The following is a 6,000-nucleotide window of genomic DNA, read 5'->3' as shown; positions in this document are numbered from 1 at the left end:
AATTATTCCAGGTTCGTTTGGCCTTTTTTATACATTAATTGAGTTTCTGGGCATTTAATGTGAATAATTCAAATTTGAACTATAAGCACATGCTCCAGTGCACCAAAGTTGGTTGAAAAATCACATGTGTGTCCTTGGGTGAATTTCTAGGTCCCATGCAAGAAATGGGAATGAAATTCAAACATCTGGGCGTCGTGGCTCGGCCAAAATATTGAGAAACTTGGTTTTTTAATTCCTGTAAATCCAAAACACGCATGAAAATCATGAAACTTGGCATGATGTCATGACATGGCACCAACATGTTGTCGTAATTTTTTTGGCCGAATTGGGACAAGCTTTGGTATAAGCTTCCTGCAAACCGGAGTTTCTCTCAAGAAGGCTCGTGGTTCCGAGAGGGAACGTGTCACCTCCGTGTGCGAAACGACATACACTGCCTTCTACCGCCTTCATTTTTTTACACAGGCAGCTTAGACCAAATAGGAGTTTCGTGCTAAATTTGGAATTATTCTGGGTTCGTTTGGCCTTTTTTATACATTAATTGAATTTCCAGGCATTTAATGCACATAATTCAAATTTGAACTACAAGCGCATGCTCCAGTGCGCCAAAGTTAGCTGAAAATCATTTATATGTACTTGGGCAAATTTCTAGGTCCCATGCAAGAAGTGGGAGTGGAATTCAAACATCTGGGCATCTTGGCTCGGCCGGAAACATCGAGAAATTTGGTTTTAAAATTCCCATAAATCCAAAACTTGCCTGAAAATCATGAAACTTGGCATGGTGTCATGACATGGCACCAACATGTTGTGGTAAAAGTTTTGTCCGATTTGCGAAGGCGCACACATTAACAATAAACAAAGTCATTCTGGAACAAGTGATGTCACGTTACAAATCGGAAACACAAGTACTATTGAAAACGTGGGCATTCTACTTACCCTTTACGTGCCTCCACGCATCCCCTTTTTTTATTGGCTAGGAGGTGTCGTGCGGGGTAGCTATTTGAGTATGGAAGGCGTGCGATTAGAACCCTGCACGTGCTCATCAGGAGGAGAGCCCTTTGACCTCTATCCGCCGCCCACCTCCCTCCCAACGTCTCCATTAATGGCGCCCGAGCCCCTGTTTCATGGCGTGTCCATGTCTCACTCGACTGAGATTTAAGAGAGAAAAAAGAAAATCTGAAAATAAAGTTTTGCACGGATCTTGATGTAAGATTCGACGGACCTACATAGCATCGACTGCGACTTATGGCAAGACTGATGAATATAAGGACGATGACAGTGGATAATAATTGTCTTACATATTTAGGAAGATAATTAAAAAAGCCACATGTGGCAACGCCCGAAATACACAAGGGCAAAAGAAGAAGGAATACAACAATCTGGCTCGCTCATCTCTACTTTCTTGATGCGTTGCTGCAGGCCGCGGTGACTAGTTCACGCGGTGAGTGGCGATGAGCTCTTTCGTGTCCTCAAGACGCTGCTTGAGAGCATCCACGGTTTCCTCCACCAGCCTTTGGTGCTTGATGCGGAGCATTGCATTCTCGTCCATAAGTTTCTTGACGATGACGTCGGTCCTCTTCAACAAGGCAGTGGTCTCCTCGTGCTGCTTCGTCCTTCCGGCAATCTTCGCCCTCAGCAGGTCGCGCTCGGTGTAGAGCTTTGCCTTCTCCTCCCCTAGTCCCCGGATGACGCTGGTAGCATTTTCAAACGAGGCATTCATCTCGTCATGCAGCTTCGTTCAGTCGGAGATCCGACCATCAGGTCATCAAGCATAGTGCGCATGCGCCTGTGAGAGAGGCTACCCCGGCGCGGGAGGACATCTCTGTTGCATTCGCGGCACGGCGGGACATCTCTGCTGCTTCCGCGGTGCGGCCGGACCAGGCTGCTACATCGACGGCGCGGCTAGACCATCGTGCTGCTTCGGCGACACGACGGGATCTCTGTGCTGCTACGGCCGCGCGGCGGGACATGTCGGCTGCTTTTGCGGTGAGGTGAGACATCTCTTGTGCTTCCGCTTCCATGCTCGCCTCTCCCTGGTAGTAATCTCTCGACCCAGAACTCATGCTGGCCATGGCAGACGCAAGGGAACGACGATGAATGACTTGTTTGTTTTTGTGGATGAGGAGTTGAGGAGGAATGTGCGGTCATCTTGGAGTAGTACTATTTATAACCGAGTACTAGTACACTCCTAAGTGGGAAACCGTTTAGGTTTTGATCGGTGTGAACATGTTTGCAATTAAATATAGCATGGTAGTAATTTGGAATGTGACGGGATGCAGGCTCAAAATTTATTGATGGTTCTATAATTTCTAAGGGCGGCACTATTCCCGGACGGCGTAACGTCGACACGCTTTCTCGGCCGCGTACGTGGCGTTTGCACCATAGGGTGCACCGCAATAGGCGATGTCAGCACACGTCTTTGTTCCAACAACTGTGCGCGCTCATTATTACCATCGCGCATGCTTTTCTTAATTAGAATTTGTGCCCGTCTAGCGCACACACGTTGATCTGTCTAACTATTTCTGTTTGTTGTGGCTAATCGTAAACAACTCATCCGTGTGAAGTGTATGTCGTCAATCGCAGACACATTGATTTGACTAACCGTTTCTGTTGTGTTGCCTAATCGCAAACAGTTCATCCGTCTGAAGTGTATGCCCTCAATCGCACACACCTTCATCTGGCTGCCCGTTTCTGTTGTTCTGCCTCATCACAAACAGTTAATCCGACTGAACTGTATGCCGTATATCGCACACGCCTTCATTTGGCTACCCGTTTCTGTTCTTCTTCCGCATCGCAAACAGTTCATTGAACTGAACCGTATGCCCCGCATCACACACACAACTAAAATCCGAACCGTGTTTGATGTATCCGCCATCGCAAATGTTTTGCATCTTTTTGACGGTTTTTTTACATCACCGTTTGTGATTAATGCATCGCACATAGTTTCGTCAAATGGTCTCTGATCGTAGTGTCACGTTAGCAGCATCCTGCAGTAGTGGGGGCCCATAAGCTTGCAGGGTGAGCCCCCCCTGGGGCGTGTCCTGTGATCTTGTGGCCCACTCGTGGCTCTCCTAGCCTCCTCCCGAAGCTTCATGGCCATCTTCTGGTCCAAGAAAAATCCTCAAAAAGTTTTGTTTCGTTTGGACTCTGTTTGGTATTAATTTTCTGTACAAGACAAAAACAAGGAACAAATAGCAACTGGCACTGGGCACTAGGTTAATAGATTAGTCCCAAAAAATTATATAAAATAGCATAATAATGCATATAAAACATCCAAGATGGATAATATAATAGCATGGAACAATAAAAAATTATAGATACGTTGGAGAAGTATCACCCACCGTATGCTATTTCCTTGAGAGAAGCCTCTAGTGAAATCTACGGCCCCCGGGTCTATTTCCTATCATATTATTTTCAAATCTACTGATTCAAAAATCCAAAAATACCTTGCTGCACTTTTTCTTTATTTATTTTATTTTGTGTTTTTGCTAGATCTATTTGTTGGAAATATGCCCTAGAGGCAATAATAAATGGTTATTATTATATTTCTGTGTTCATGATAATAGTCTATTATTCATGCTATAATTGTATTGTCCGGAAATCGTAATACATGTGTGAATACATAGACCACAACCTGTCCCTAGTAAGCCTCTAGTTGACTAGCTCGTTGATCAACAGATAGTCATGGTTTCCTGACTATGGACATAGGATGTCATTGATAACGGGATCACATCATTAGGAGAATGATGTGATGGACAAGACCCAACTTAAGCATAGCATAAAAGATCGTGTAGTTTCGTTTGCTAGAGCTTTTCCAATGTCAAGTATCTTTTCCTTAGACCATGAGATCGTGCAACTCCCGGATACCGTAGGAGTGCTTTGGGTGTGCCAAACGTCACAACGTAACTGGGTGACTATAAAGGTGCATTACGGGTATCTCCGAAAGTGTCTGTTGGGTTGGCACGGATCGAGACTGGGATTTGTCACTCCGTGTAAACGGAGAGGTATCTCTGGGCCCACTCGGTAATGCATCATCATAATGAGCTCAATGTGACTAAGGCGTTAGTCACGGGATCATGCATTGCGGTACGAGTAAAGAGACTTGCCGGTAACGAGATTGAACAAGGTATTGGGATACCGACGATCGAATCTCGGGCAAGTAACATACCGATTGACAAAGGGAATTGCATACGGATTGATTGAATCCTCGACACCGTGGTTCACCCGATGATATCATCGTGGAACATGTGGGAGCCAACATGGGTATCCAGATCCCGCTGTTGGTTATTGACCGGAGAGGCGTCTCGGTCATGTCTGCATGTCTCCCGAACCCGTAGGGTCTACACACTTAAGGTCCGGTGACGCTAGGGTTGTAGAGATATATGTATGCGGAAACCCGAAAGTTGTTCGGAGTCCCGGATGAGATCCCGGACGTCACGAGAGGTTCCGGAATGGTCCGGAGGTGAAGAATTATATATAGGAAGTCCAGTTTTGGCCACCGGGAAAGTTTCGGGGGTTATCGGTATTGTACCGGGACCACCGGAAGGGTCCCGGGGGTCCACCGGGTGGGGCCACCTGTCCCGGAGGGCCCCGTGGGCTGAAAGTGGAGGGGAACCAGCCCCTAATGGGCTGGGGCGCCACTTTGGGCCTTTCCCCCATGCGCCTAGGGTTGGGAACCCTAGGGGGGGAGTTTCCCCTTGCCTTGGGGGGCAAGGCAACCCCTTCCCCCTTGGCCGCCGCCCCCCCCTTGGAGATCCCATCTCCAAGGGCTGCGCACCCCCCCTTGGGGGCCTATATAAAGGGGGGGGAGGGAGGGCAGCAGACGACAGCCTTTGGCGCCTCCCTCCTCCCCTGCAACACCTCTCTCTCGCGCGCAGAAGCTCGGCGAAGCCTTGCCGGAGAGCCGCTACATCCACCACCACGCCGTCGTGCTGTTGGATCTCCATCAACCTCTCCTCCCCCCTTGCTGGATCAAGAAAGGAGGAGACGTCGCTGCACCGTACGTGTGTTGAACGCGGAGGTGCCGTCCGTTCGGCACTCGGTCATCGGTGATTTGGATCACGGCGAGTACGACTCCGTCATCCACGTTCATTGGAACGCTTCCGCTCGCGATCTACAAGGGTATGTAGATCCACTCCTTTCCCCTCGTTGCTAGTAGACTCCATAGATGCATCTTGGTGAGCGTAGGAAAATTTTAAATTATGCTACGATTCCCAACAGTGGCATCATGAGCCAGGCCTATGCGTAGTTACTATGCACGAGTAGAACACAAAGAAGTTGTGGGCGTTGATGTTGCCAATTCTTCTTGCCGCTACTAGTCGTTTCTTGTTTCGGCGGCATTGTAGGATGAAGCGGCCCGGACCGACCTTACACGTACGCTTACGTGAGACAGGTTCCACCGACTGACATGCACTAGTTGCATAAGGTGGCTAGCGGGTGTCTGTCTCTCCTACTTTAGTCGGAACGGATTCGATGAAAAGGGTCCTTATGAAGGGTAAATAGAAATTGGCAAATCACGTTGTGGTCATACGTAGGTAAGAAATCGTTCTTGCTAGAAACCTACAAACCACGTAAAAACTTGCAACAACAATTAGAGGACGTCTAACTTGTTTTTGCAGCAAGTGATATATGTGATATGATATGGCCAGAAGATGTGATGAATGATATATGTGATGTATGAGATTGATCATATTCTTGTAATAGGAATCACGACTTGCATGTCGATGAGTATGACAACCGGCAGGAGCCATAGGAGTTGTCTTTATTATTTTGCATGACCTGCGTGTCATTTGAATAACGCCATGTAATTTACTTTACTTTGTTGCTAAACGGTTAGCCATAGAAGTAGAAGTAATCGTTGGCGTGACAACTTCATGAAGACACAATGATGGAGATCATGGTGTCATGCCGGTGACGAAGATGATCATGGTGCCCCGAAGATGGAGATCAAAGGAGCATGATGATATTGGCCATATCATGTCACTATTCGATTGCATGTGATGT

Source organism: Triticum aestivum, chromosome 1D, assembly GCF_018294505.1.
Source record: "Triticum aestivum cultivar Chinese Spring chromosome 1D, IWGSC CS RefSeq v2.1, whole genome shotgun sequence".
Taxonomy (NCBI): domain Eukaryota; kingdom Viridiplantae; phylum Streptophyta; class Magnoliopsida; order Poales; family Poaceae; genus Triticum; species Triticum aestivum.
The sequence above is the reverse complement of the archived record's forward strand: the minus strand, read 5'-3'. Positions refer to the sequence as shown.